The sequence below is a fragment of the Pan paniscus genome, chromosome 1, assembly GCF_029289425.2.
Source record: "Pan paniscus chromosome 1, NHGRI_mPanPan1-v2.0_pri, whole genome shotgun sequence".
In the NCBI taxonomy this organism is placed as follows: Eukaryota; Metazoa; Chordata; class Mammalia; order Primates; family Hominidae; genus Pan; species Pan paniscus.
This window is the reverse complement of record NC_073249.2, coordinates 95909548-95923398: the sequence shown is the minus strand read 5'-3', so window position 1 is coordinate 95923398 and position 13851 is coordinate 95909548. Positions and strand designations below refer to the sequence as shown.

The window sequence follows — 13851 nt, the reverse complement described above, 5'->3', positions numbered from 1 at the left end:
CACGCCTTGGCCTCCTAAAGTGCTGGGATTACAGGCGTGAGCCACCATGCCCGGCCACATTAAAAATAATTTTTAAGGCCAGGCACGATGGCTCATGCCTGTAATCACAGCACTTTGGGAAGTCACGGCAGGCAGATCACAAGTCAAAAGATCAAGACCATCCTGGCCAACATGGTGAAACCTGTCTCTATTAAAAATACAAAATTTGGCCAGGCGTGGTAGCTCAAGCCTATAATCCCAGCACTTTGGGAGACTGAGGGGGCGGGGGGCAGATCACAAGGTCAGGAGTTCGAGACCAGCCTGGCCAACATGGTGAAACCCCACCTTTACTAAAAATACAAAAAAAAAAAAAAATTAGCTGGGTGTGGTGGCACGCGCCTGTAATCCCAGTTACTTGGGAGGCTGAGGCAGGAGAATCGCCTGAACCTGGGAGGCAGAGGTTGCAGTCAGTCGAGATGATGCCACTGCACTCCAGCCTGGGCAACAGAGCAAGACTCCATCTCAAAAAAAAAAAAAAAAAAAAAAAAAATTAGCTGGGCATGGTGGCGCATGCCTGTAGTTCCAGCCACTCAGGAGGCTGAGGCAGGCGAATTGCTTGAACCTAAGAGGCAGAGGTTGCAGTGAGCCAAGACTGCGCCACTGTACTCCAGCCTGGCAACAGAGTGAGACTCCGTCTCAAAATAATAATAATAATAATAATAATAATAATAATTTTTTAAAAAGTAATGTTATATATATAGATATGTAAGCTTTCTAAAATACTGCCTAAAAATAAACAAGTAATTCATGGTGAATTAGTAAGCTACTAGTGATTTTCACACACAGATTAGAAGACCACTTGCCAAGCATGTACATTCCCCAACTTACAATGGCTCAACTTAAAATTTTTCGACTTTACGATGGTGTGAAGGTGATACACATTCAGTAGAAACTGTACTTCAAGTACACATACAACCATTCTGGTTTACACCTTTGGTATAATATTCAATAAATTACATAAGATATCCAACACTTTATTACAAAATAGGCTTTGGGCTGGGCGCAGTGGCTCATCCCTATAATCCCAGCACTTTGGGAGGCCAAGGTGGGTGGATCACCTGAGGTCAGGAGTTCAAGACCAGCCTGGCCGACATGGTGAATCCCCATTTCTACTAAAAATACAAAAATTAGCCAGACATGGTGGCGAGCACCTGTAATTCCAGCTACTCAGGAGGCTGAGGCAGAAGAATCACTTGAATCCAGGAGGCAGAGGTTGCAGTGAGCCAAGATTGCACTACTGTGCTCTAGCCTGGGTGACAGAGCAAGACTATGTCAAAATAAATAATACAATAAATAAATAAATAAAATAGGCTTTATATTAAATAATTTTGTCCAACTGTAAGCTAATGTAAGCATTTTGAACACATTTAAGGTAAGCTAGGCTAAGCTATGACGTTTAGTAGGTTAGCTGTTATTAAATGCATTTCTGACAGGCTATTTTCAACTTACAATAAGTTTACAGGGACATAACCTCATCGTAAATCAAAGAGCATCTGCATATAGTACAATAAAAGGTGTTCCCTACAGGTGAGAAGGTAGAGAAATATATCTCTAAAATATTTCGATTCACAGAAGCTTTAAGAGTATCAGTGAGAAATTCAAGCATATTCTCTGGAACACAGATGTTCCAGGGAATAAAGTGAAAAAAGAGCAAAAGCTATTCTAGTTTAACCAAAGGAGGAAAGCTTTCAAGAAATTAAATGAAAAATATCCACTAAAAGTACCACCAATACTATTTGCTCATATCCAGCCACAAAAATTCAATTTATACACAACACTGAGAATGGTTGGTTTTTTTTAAAGAAAGACAGAGAGCAAGAGGAGAGAATGAGAGAGATACACATACACACAAATCAACAAAGTCTTCACAATAACCAACAAAAGAAAGAGCTAATGTGACACAGTTTAGGCAGCTCATTAAAGATTTACTAAGCAGTGCATCAACAAAATTAACAACAGAATTAAAAATGCACAACTTCCGGGCCAAGTGTGGTGGCTCACGCCTGTAATCCCAGCACTTTGGGAGGCCGAGGCGGGTGGATCGCCTGAGGTCAGGAGTTCGCGACCACCCTGACCAACATGGTGAAACCCTGTCTCTACCAAAAATACAAAAAATCAGCCGGGCATGGTGGTAGGCGCCTGTAATCCCAGCTACTTGGGAGGCTGAGGCAGGAGATTCACTTGAACTCGGGAGGCGGAGGTTGCAGTGAGCAGAGATCGCGCCATTGCACTCCAGCCTGGGCAACAAGAGTGAAACTCCATCTCAAAAAAAAACAAAAAAAAAACAAAAAAAACAAAGCCAACTTCCAAAGCCTTCTTCACTCAATTTATAAACCTATAAAATAATGGGTAAAAATCTCACTGTCCTCCTCTAATACCTCCGTGCACCATAACAGTATCCTTTATTCATCAGTCCTTTTATACCCTCAACACAACTGAATCTAAAACACAACACAAAAGTCACACATAAACTACATTTTAATTTTTCTATTTTGATAAAACTTTATCATATTCTATTTTACTCTCCCTGTAATTATCAAGTATTCGCGGAGCCAGAATAGAAAGTTTAATTTGGAAATTAAAAATGCCCAGATTCTAACCTTAGTTATACTCTTTGGTGATATCTACCCAATATATTTGACAAAGTTAGGAACTTACAGTATAATATTAGGTAGATTTAAAGGCTTTCATAGTACAAAGTCATGCAACAATCAAAATGTTCATAAAGGGTGGTACCTATATATGTAAATTCATGAGTTCTCAAAAGAAAATGAAGAAATTTTTTTTCTTCACCAGCTCAGTTACAACTATCTTCCTGGGAATGCACTGAAGGTGAAGGCTAAGTTGGTTGACACAGCAAGAATCCGTCTCAAAATAAATAAATAAGCAAAACTTTCAAATTCTCTATACACTCAGGTGAGAAACTGAGAATTAATTACTATCTGAATTATAAAATAAGAGAATGACACAGTAACACATAAATTTATGCATGGACACTTATTAAAGGCCAAACTGTAGTGCACAGAAAGAATGTCATGCTATTCACACCAAATTTCACAGAACCTAACGGTGCAATACTTCAAAGGTCTTCTGGCCAACCTGTCCACGGCAGTAGCAATACATGTGACCAACTGTTTCAATCCTTTTGATGGCAACACATCAATCTAGCCATGTAAATGTTAAAGAGTGATTGGAAAACCACCCTTCCTTACAAAATGTTACCCTATTGAGCAAATTTTTTCAATTTCTTTACTGATAGATTAAAATTTCACACTGCTAGGTAAAAAGTTTGGAATCTAGGAGTGAACATCACTCAGATAACCTTTACGCCTTTATAAGACAGGACAGGCTGGGCACAGTGGCTCACACCTCTAATCCCAGCACTTTGGGAGGTCGAGGCAGGCGGATCACCTGAGGTCAGGAGTTCAAGACCAGCCTGGCCAACATGGTGAAACCCTGTCTCTACTAAAAATACAAAAATTAGCCAGGCGTGGTGGAGGGCACCTCCCAGCTATACGGGAGACTGAGGCAGGAGAATTGCTTGAACCTGGGAGGTAGAGGTTGCAGTGAGCCAAGATCACGATACTGCACTCCAGCCTGGGCGACAAGAGTGAGACTCCGTCTCTAAAAAAAAATTGTATTTTTAGTAGAGACAGGGTTTCACCACGCTGGCCAGGCTGGTCTGGAACTGCTGACCTCAGGCGATCCACCCACCTCAGCCTCCCAAAGTGCTGGGATTACAGGTGTGAGCCACCACACCCAGCCAGGACAAATTTCTTAAAGTTTTGATTTAATTTCAAGACCTACATATAAACTTTTAAAGGACTGGAAAAAAAATAATCAAAGGTATTGTTCCTTTTCTCCTCTGATCCCCAGGCCTGTCTGCATGCCTCACAGAAGAGAAATAATGGTGAGTTTTACAGCTTTCTTAATGTGATACTGCCATCTTTACAGAAAGCAAGGGTTTCTGCTCATTAACAAAATTGAAACCTTACTCTCCTGTTTCTAGCCTGTTAGATGAAAGGCAGGGGCACCAGCTCAGTTACAACTATCCTCCTGGGAATGCACTGAAGGTGAAGGCTAAGCTGGTTGAACTGCAATATTTGCCTTCGAATTCATGGAGGAAAAATGGCAGCCCTCATACCACTGATGTTTCTAAAAAATATCTGGCCTAAGCCGGGTGCTGTGGCTCACACCTGTAATCTCAGCACTTTGGGAGGCCAAGGCAAGCAGATCACGAGGTCAGGAGATCGAGACCATCCTGGCTAACACAGTAAAACCCTGTCTCTATTAAAAATACAAAAAAAATTAGCCAGGCATGGTGGCGGGCACCTGTAGTCTCAGCTACTCGGGAGGCTGAGGCAGGAGAATGGCGTGAACCCGGGAGGCAGAGCTTGCAGTGAGCCGAGATCATGCCACTGCACTCCAGCCTGGATGACAGAGCAAGACTCTGTCAAAAAAAAAAAAAAAGAAGAAAAAATTTAGTCAAGAGTTACAAGGGGCCGGGCACAGTGGCTCACGCCTGTAATCCCATCACTCTGGGAGGCCAAGGCAGGCGGATCACAAGGTCAGGAGTTCGAGACCAGCCTGGCCAACACAGTGAAACCCCGTGTCTACTAAAAATACAAAAATTAGCTGGGCATGGTGGCAGGCGCCTGTAATCCCAGCTACTCGGGAGGCTGAGACAGGAGAATCGTTTGAACCCGGGAGGCGGAGGTTGCAGTGAGCCGAGATCATGCCATTGCACTCCAGCCCCCAGACTCTCAAAAAAAAAAAAAAAAAAAAGAGTTGTGAGCAAAGCTCAACTTGCATAAACACATAATGATTAAAAATAATACAGTGCTTTACAGTTTATAAAGTAACCTTTACATGCATTATCTTATTTGACTGACAAAGAAACCTAGCGAAATAGATAAAGCAGTTACTGATCCTCATTTCTAAGCTGAGGAAACTAAGGCTCAGAGACTTCAAGTGACTCAACCAAGGTCACACAGATGGTAAATGGCAGAACCAAGGCTCCAACCCTTGTTCTGTTCCCAGAACATAACAGAAGGGGCATTTCTAAATTTATGCTGCATTTTCTAAACCCATAGGAGTATTTATTCAGCAAATATTTTAAAATATTTTTTAGGTGACAGGCACCATGCTAGGCAATGGAAATACCATAGTAAAAAGACACAGCAAGGCTGGGTGTAGTGGTTCACACCTGTAATCCCAACACCTTAGGAGGCCAAGGCAGGAGGACTACTTGAGGCCAGGAGTTCAAGACCTGCCTGGGCAACACAGGGAGACCCCATCTCTACAAAAAATTTAAAAATTAGGCTTGGTGGTGTGTACCTGTGGTCTCAACTACTCAGGAGGCTGAGGCAGGACTGCTTGAGCTCAGGAGTTCAAGGTTACACTAAACTATGACTGTGCCATTGCATTCCAATCTGGGCAACAGAGCAAGGCTGTGTTTCAAAAGAAAAAAAAAAAGGCCAGGAGCAGTGGCTCACGCCTGTAATCCCAACACTTTGGGAGGCCAAAGCAGATGGATAGCTGAGGCCAGGAGTCTGAGACCAGCCTGGCCAACATGGCAAAACTCTGACTCTGCTAAAAACACAAAAACTAGCCAGGTGTGGTGGCATGTGCCTATAATCCCAGCTACTCAGGAAGCTGAGGCGGGAGGATCACTTGAACCCAGGAGGCGGTGGCTCACGCCTGTAATCCTAGCACTTTGGGAGGCCGAGTCAGGCGGATCACAAGGTCAAGAGATCAAGACCAGCCTGGCCAACGTGGTGAAACCCCGTTTCTACTAAAAATACAAAAATTAGCTGGGCGCGGTGGCATGCTTGTAGTCCCAGCTACTCAGGAGGCTGCGGCAGGAGAATCACTTGAACCTGGGAGGCGGAGGTTGCAGTGAGCCAAGATTGCACCATTGCACTCCAGCCTGGGTGACAGAGCGAGACTCTATCCCAAAAAATAAATAAATAAAAATAAACTTAATAAAAATTATGAGGGCAAAGAAGAAAATGTATCTAACTCTCTTTGGGCAAGTCAGGGAAGGTTTCCCAGAAGAAGTGGCATTCTTTATGAGATTCAGAAGCTACCTGTAATTAAAAAGAACTGTATTTCAAAAATTAGCTGGGCAAAGTGGCACAGGCCTATAGACCCAGCTACTGAGGAGGCTGAGGTAAGAGGATCACTTGAACTCAGGAGGTGGAGGTTGCAGTGAGCCGAGATCGTGCCACTGTGCTCCGTGGAGCCTGGGCAACAGAGCCAGAACTTGTCTACATTAAAAAACAAACAAACAAAAAAAAAACCACTATATTTGCTCACACATTAACTATAAGGTACAGAAGTAGGGCTGGATAGGAAGGCAAACGCCAACAACATAAAGGGCCTTGAATACCACTCAAAGTTTACATTTTAATCTTTTAATAACTGGAAACTACTAAATACTTTTAAGATGAGGAAAGTAGAATAATCAGTAAGTGTTAGACTATTTTGAAGGCACGATAATAGAGAGTTTACAAGAGAATAAGACAGCCGGGTGCGGTGGCTCACGCCTGTAATCCCAGTACTTTGGGAGGCACAGGTGGGCGGATCACTTGAGGTCAGGAGTTTGAGACCAGCCTGGGGCAACATGGTGAAACCTCGTCTCCACTAAAAATACAAAAATTATCTGGGTGTAGTGGCAGACACCTGTAATCCCAGCTACTCAGGAGGCTGAAGCAGAACAATCACTTGAACCCAGGAGGTGGAGGTTGCAGTAAGCTAAGATTGCACCACTGCACTCCAGTGACAGAGTGAGACTCCACCTCAAGAAAAAAAAAAAAAAAAGAAAAAGAGAGTAAGACTATAAACAGATGTGTAAGCGATCAAGGCAATATCCCAAAATAAGAGCTGTTGAATGAGAACAGCAATGGAGACACAGAAGAAGCTAGATTCAGAAATATTTAGAAAGTAATAGGTAAGACAGAAGTGACAATGATGCTCACATTTCTGGTTTAGATGACTCAATGAATCACAGGGAAGAAATGATGTTGGAAATGTTGAGTTTGAGTACCAACTTGATACAAAGGTATAGATACGTCTAGCTCACAGTAGACAACCGGAAACAAAGGGCTGGAGTTTAGGAGAGAAATGATAATATATTGAATATATATGAAGTTTTTTCAATAATCAAGTGTATTTTACCATTTTAACGGGAAGGCAATAATTTCATCATTATTTGCATTATGCTTTAAAGTTCACAAAACATTTTATGCTTGTATTTCATACTTTTGTTACATACAAACATGAGATTAGTATGACAGGTTATTTTTATTCCTATTGGATCAACAAACTTTTATTTGTTTATTTATTTATTTTTGAGAGAGAGTCTCACTCTGTTGACCAGGCTAGAGCACAGTGGCACAATCTTGGCTCACTGCAACCTCTGCCTCCCGGGTTCAAGCTATTCTCTGCCTCAGCCCCCCGAGTAGCTGGGATTACAGGCGCCCACCACCATGTCTGGCTAATTTTTGTATTATTAGTAGAGATGGGGTTTCACCATTTTGGCCAGGCTGGTCTTGAACTCCTGACCTCGTGATCTACCCGCCTCGGCCTCCCAAAGTACTAGGAATACAGGTGTGAGCCACCGCACCCGGCCTATTTTTTTTTGAAACTGAGTCACACGCTGTCACCCAGGCTGGAGTGCAATGGCACGATCTCAGCTCACTGCAACCTCCACCTCCTGGGTTCAAGCAATTCTCTGCCTCAGCCTCCCGAGTAGCTGGGATTACAGGCAACTACCACCATGTCTGGCTAATTTTTGTATTTTTAGTAGAGATGGGGTTTCACCATCTCGGCCAGGCTGGTCTTGAACTCCTGACCTCATGATACACCCGCCTCGGCCTCCCAAAGTGCTGGGATTTCAGGTGTGAGCCACCATGCCCCACATATCTTTTTTTTTTTTTTTTTTTGAAACTGAGTCTCACACTATCACCCAGGCTGGAGTGCAATGGTGCAATCTCGACTCACTGCAACCTCCACCTCCCAGGTTCAAACTATTCTCCTGCCTCAGCCTCTCAAGTAGCTGGGATTACAGGTGCCCACCGCCACGCCCAGCTAATTTTTGTATTTTTAGTAGACACGGGGTTTCACCATGTTGGCTAGGCTGGTCTCGAACTCCTGACCTCATGTGATCCGCCCGCCTCAGCCTCCCAAAGTGCTGGGATTACAGGCGTGAGCCACCAACCCCGGCCAACAAACATTTATTATTAACTACATGCCAGGCACTGTACTAGGCACTAAACAAATTACCAAAACAAATCCATGCCTTCTAAGACCTACATCATAGAAAGAGAACCAATAGGCAATAAATGTAACAAATAAATATATTATAAAAGTGTAAGTCCTATGAAAAAGAAAATAGAGCAGGCAAGGATAAGCATGAGGGATGGGAACTGACAATACAATTTTAAAGAAAGGAAGGATAAGACTTCATTAAAAAGGTGACATTTAAGCAAAGACGTTAAGGAGGTGAGGCAATCAGCCATTCTCTGTGGGGAAACCTAGCTGTTTTCCCACTAGAAGGAATCACCTGGCCTTAGGAACGTGCCAAGGTTCTAAGATAGAGTGTGACTGATCAGCATTCAAGGAGCAAGTCAGTGTGGCTGGAATGGAGAGAGCAAGAGGGAAGATGACAGCCGATCAAAAATGGAAGAGGTTGGGGAGGGCAAACCATGTAAAGCCTTAAAGGCTATTGCAAGGACTGGCATTACTCTGTCTGCAAGAAATGAGAATTCAAAAATTAGTAGCATTACCCAAAATCAGTTAGCTAATAAATCACAAAGCTAGAATTCAACCCAGGACTTCAAGGCTCTCCACAACCTGTGTTCCACTAGTCCAATCTGCCGCATATTAGTTCATCCCCTCTCTTTCAGCAAGTTTGAGTTTAAATACTCTAAAAATGCTAACATTATAAAAATCCTCTGGGTAAGAGATGCACAAGTCTTTCAGTTAACATTTGCAATCCTTCACAATTATAATGAGAATTTATTAATCCTGGTGTCTAATCTAAATCCTACTAACATTCCAGCATATATTTTTAAAGATTATAAATTCCACCCTCCCTTGAAATGAGACAAGCCGAAGAAAGCTTTGATCAAAAGATTTAAAGTACGACTCTCAGCTTTAGGTAACAGTAACCTGAATTATTTTTTTAAATGGATACTAAGGCCGGGCACAATGGCTCCATGCCTGTAATCCCAGCACTTTGGGAGGCTGAGGTGGGCAGATCACCTGAGGTCAGGAGTTCGAGACCAGCCTGGCCAACATGGTGAAACCCTGTCTCTACTAAAAATACAAAAATTAGCCAAGCATGGTGACAGGTGACTGTAATCCCAGCTACTTGGGAGGTTGAGGCAGGAGAATCGCTTGAACCCAGGAGGCAGAGGTTGCACTGAGCTGAGATCACACCACTGCACTCCAGCCTGGGCAACAAGAGCAAAACTCCATCTCAAAAAATATAAAATAAAATAAAATAAAATGGAACTAGCCAGGTGTGAAAAACAGTAAGAGAATGGCTCAGGAATATGGAATTGCTATAATTTCCCTTAATTTCTTTAGCAGTTTACTAGTTATTATTAATAACAAGTTCACACATTGTCAAAGATGCTTCTGCAGTTACTATGATTCTTTGAGGTCTGGATCTGACCACTTCATATCTCAAAAGTAACGAATGATGTGTTCTTAGTAATCTGCTGCTTTTTGTACTATAACCCAAAACTGTTGATAGTTTCTTGCCAGCTGATGGCAACCGAGGTAAATGGCAAAGGTAAGGGGGGTTTTGTGAGAGACAGCAAACATTACCAAGCCACCATCTAAATACCTCAGACAGGTTAAGCCCTAATGACCCTGGGACACTCCCTTCTTACTGGATGAATTCAAGCTATACAGGAATATTTCATACATCCACAAGGGAGAAGGCAAAAGATGGAACATGAGGAGGGGTCTGTTTCAAATCAGACCTATTCTTCAGAAGCTTTCATCACTGCTACACAAAGAAAGGAGGTTGCTGCTTCAAGGATTCTGGAGCCACCAAAATCCCCAAACAGGACCTACAGAAAAAGCTTCACAGAGATTACTGAGGATAAACCAAATAATATGGCTAATAGAAGATACACCACAAAATCCAGTCATTGTAACATAAACTGAACTTCCTTATATATCTTTTCCTAGGCTTAGCCAAAAAAGCAGGAGAACTGCAACTCTATGTGGTATTGTCTGATAGACTGGATTTTTTCCCCAAGCAAGAGGTGGACAGCTTTATGCCAGGACTAGATTTACAGTCAATCTGGGCGTGTGTCTTTACTTTTTCTTTCCCTCCAAACTACCTCAGAAAATGTCTGGCTATTGTGCCTTGATATGTAATAATGCAGGGCTTTAAGTACTGCAAAGGTCTGGAAAAGAAAGTCCCTCAGTCCCAGTTATGGCTCAAATCTTACGATTTCTCTAGCAGTTGTTTTAATCAACCAAAGCTGGTTGGCTTTTCTCAATGAGCCAAGCAACATGAGCCTTCTAAGTTAAGCGCAGAGGGGCTGCTTGTCAGCATGACTCCCAATGGGGTGGCTAACATGGAATATGCTCCAGAGTCTAGAAATCAGGACAGCACAGCTGCTGTTTTCCTCCACATGCACCTCCAGCTTGGTGGGTGGGGGAGGAAAGGAAGAAGAATCAGTAAATTGAAACAGGAGGAATGCTTTACATGCAACACACAAGACTCACTGCTTAAAGGTGAGATGAATTCAGAGGTCTCAACACATGATTAGGATACCTTCACTGACACAATGGTCCCCAAAATTCAACCTGGAGGTCCAGCCTTGCCTGTCTGGCAAAAAAAGGGGAGAAGGGGGCAAAACCCCAAAATGGGGGACAGCATACAAGCTTTTGAAAGTACTTTAAGGTTGTGAGGCTCAGAACAAATCCCTCACACTTCCCTCTGCCACCACCCTGTGGCCCTATGCTAAGCACAGCAGTAAAAGTTACTGCCGGAATTTAGATTTGAAGGGCTGATCAGGGAACCTGGTTAACACTGTTCCTAGAAAAGTATTTGAATGCAGCCTATATTCAGACCCTACTGGGACTGCCTCTAAACAGGAAGTTAACACACATCACATACGGTCAGGGAAGGCAAACCACAGTGTCATAAAGATGGATGCTGCTGTCAACTACAAATCACTCTCACCTCATGGAGAGTGTTCTCAAGTAAGGAATAATAGGCAGGACAAAAGTCTGTAAGCCTCACCTCTACTCAAACTGGGTCACTCAGCCTATAGATTCAGCCTTCTGATTCCTGCTGATTAGTACTTTTCTACCTTGTTCCATGATGACTATCACTGCCACTGCACTAAAAAAACTCTATTCCCCTAAAAAGTGAAGACAGCCTTACCATCAACTAGTTATTCATATAAGCTATCTGCTTATATGAATCCGATCCTTGACCCAGTCCATTCCCAAATGGCCAGGGACTAGATATCCGTCACAAAAAAAGCAGCACGATCCAACAAGTGTGGGCCTTCCCTCAAAATATACTGAACTCCTCCATAGCACCTCCAGAAGTGGCCTCCTTCCCAACTAAGTACTGACAGAAATACTACTCTAGGACAATACTTGAAAGACTGCTCCAGCACCAAAATAAGAATCCAAGTTATCAGACTGCAAGGAAGAGTTCAGGTCAGCATACCAAATGAAGAGCAATAAAGTTAGCACTAAACTCCCAAACAGGATAATCACCAACAACATATAGGCACCATGCTGCTGCCAGAAAACATCAAAGTCATCTGTGCTAGGAGGGGAAGGAGACTAGATGGCTGGAGGACAGAGATGGGAGGGAAGCTTACTTTTCACTTTGTACAACCACATGCATGCTTTTCTACTCAAAATATAAATTTTTAGAAAAAATGTCCTAAAAACTACAAAAGCATCAGCTCTTCTCCAACACAGATCTGTTAAACCTGTTTTAATTCCATCAGCTACAAATCCAAATCCCTCTTTTGCAGTCTGGCCTGAAAACACTGCTCTTGCCCTTTGCTGAAATATATTAAGTATCCTTCGCCTCTGCTGAAATATATTAAGTATCCCCCCATCTCTCTCTCTCTCTTACACACACACACACACACACACGCACACACACACGCCCCCCAAATAAGCATTTATCAGAAATGAGAAAATTGGTTCTCAGGAGGCTACCTGATTTTCCAGGGCACAACAGAGAAAAGGTTGCTAGCTAGCTCAGTTAGCATCCACATGCCACCCACCACCAAGCCTCCATCTCCACCTCACTGCCAGCCCTATGAGCTAACATCTTGTGTTTGGAAGTTGATGCTGGGGAAGAATCCAAAGAGGCTACCATACCTTTATGACACGGGAAAGCTGTACCGGGCGCGCGAATGGCACCTGAACCTCTGTACTCGCAGGAGTGGCTCGCTCCTCAATGTAATTGAGAGCAGGGAGGCCAAAAGTACTCTAAGTCCCGCTTTGGTCAGGGAAGGGTAAGTTCCACCGACCCTCAGGAACTGAACTGGAAGACAGATCCAGTGTGTCCCACAAGCCCAGTCGCTGTAGAAGCTAAGTGCCCACATAGCCTGAGACAATTCTCTTCCCCTACGGGAGGGCGAGCGAACGGTGGACGACGAAATAAAGGGGTAAGGTTCTGCGCTCCTGATCCCTTTCCCTAAATAAAGATAATTATCTGGTGCTTCCTTTACCCTTAGATTCCCCATTCGTCCCATCCGCCCGCAAACACAAGACTGAGCAGGGAGCGGCCCCCGCACCCTGAGGGCACCACTGGGGGTGGAGAGAGTTAAAAAAAAAAGGGGGGGGGGCGCGCTAGAGAGGAAAGGAGGGGAGCATGGCGGGCATGAGGCAGGGAGTGAAAGCGGGGATGGCGGGGGAAACGGGGCGTGAGGGAGGGGAGAAAGAGTACAAGGAGACGAAATGAAGGGACACGAGCTGGGGGCGCGCGAGGCCGAAGTGAAAGACCGGGTCGCGCGCGCGAGGGGGGAGAGGATGAGGTGAAGAAGGAGCGCGAGGCGGGGGCGCGCCGTGCCGGGGTGGGGGGAGGGGGACGCAAGGCGGGGGCGCGCGGGCGGGCGTCGGCTCGCGGGCGCTTCCCCTCCCCCCGCCCCTCCACCTTTCCCTTCCCCCACCTCCGCCACCACTGCCTCCTCCCAGCCTCCTTCCCTTCCTCGCTCCTCACCGCCCCCGGGCGGGCGGGCGGCCAGGCTGGCCTAGGCCAAAGCTCCTCACCTGGCGGTGGCGGTGTAACTCCCGGCTAGCTCGCCTCCTCAGGCGGCGGCGGAGGCGTCGAAAAAGGAAGAGGCGACGGCACAGGGGATCCAGACCCTGCTGACGGGACTAGGGACGGGGGTAGGGGAGGGGGGCGGGCCGGACCGGGGCGGGCGGGCGGAGCAGACACTGCGGTACAGACGGGGGCAGCGGCGGCGGCGACGGCTGCACCGGCGGCGGCGGCACCACACAAACAAGGACGCTGATTGGGCAGCTGCCAAGCGCCTCGGCTCCGCCTTACCCACACGCCACGACGCCCATTGGGCGACCTAAGCCGGCCACCCCGCCCTCATCTTCTCGGCCATGCCAGTAGAAGACTAGATGCCGGGACTTCACCCCACCCTTGAAGAATGAGTGGCCGGAGAAGTGATGATTGGCGTGCTTAAAACCCAATCATAAAAGGAGGAGGGGGGATGGTCTAGCGGGGGCGCGTTAATGGGTACCTCGGCCAGTCCCAGACACATCCGGGTCTTCGACAGCCCATTAAGTGTCGGGGGT

The 13851-nt window shown here is 45.1% G+C and overlaps 1 protein-coding gene across 3 annotated transcripts in view; it reads right to left on the bottom strand.

Moving 5' to 3' along the window:
• Positions 1-13851, bottom strand: part of GATAD2B (GATA zinc finger domain containing 2B) — a 120745-nt gene that overhangs the window by 104535 nt on the left and 2359 nt on the right. The window contains exon 1 of one of the 3 annotated variants that reach the window (XM_055113584.2): positions 13315-13692. The exons of 1 other annotated variant lie outside the window; for it this stretch is intronic. The gene's annotated coding sequence lies outside the window, so the exon portion shown is untranslated. Of the gene's footprint in view, positions 1-13314; positions 13693-13851 lie in introns of those variants that run through there. One more of the 3 variants, XM_055113582.2, reaches the window with a different exon arrangement.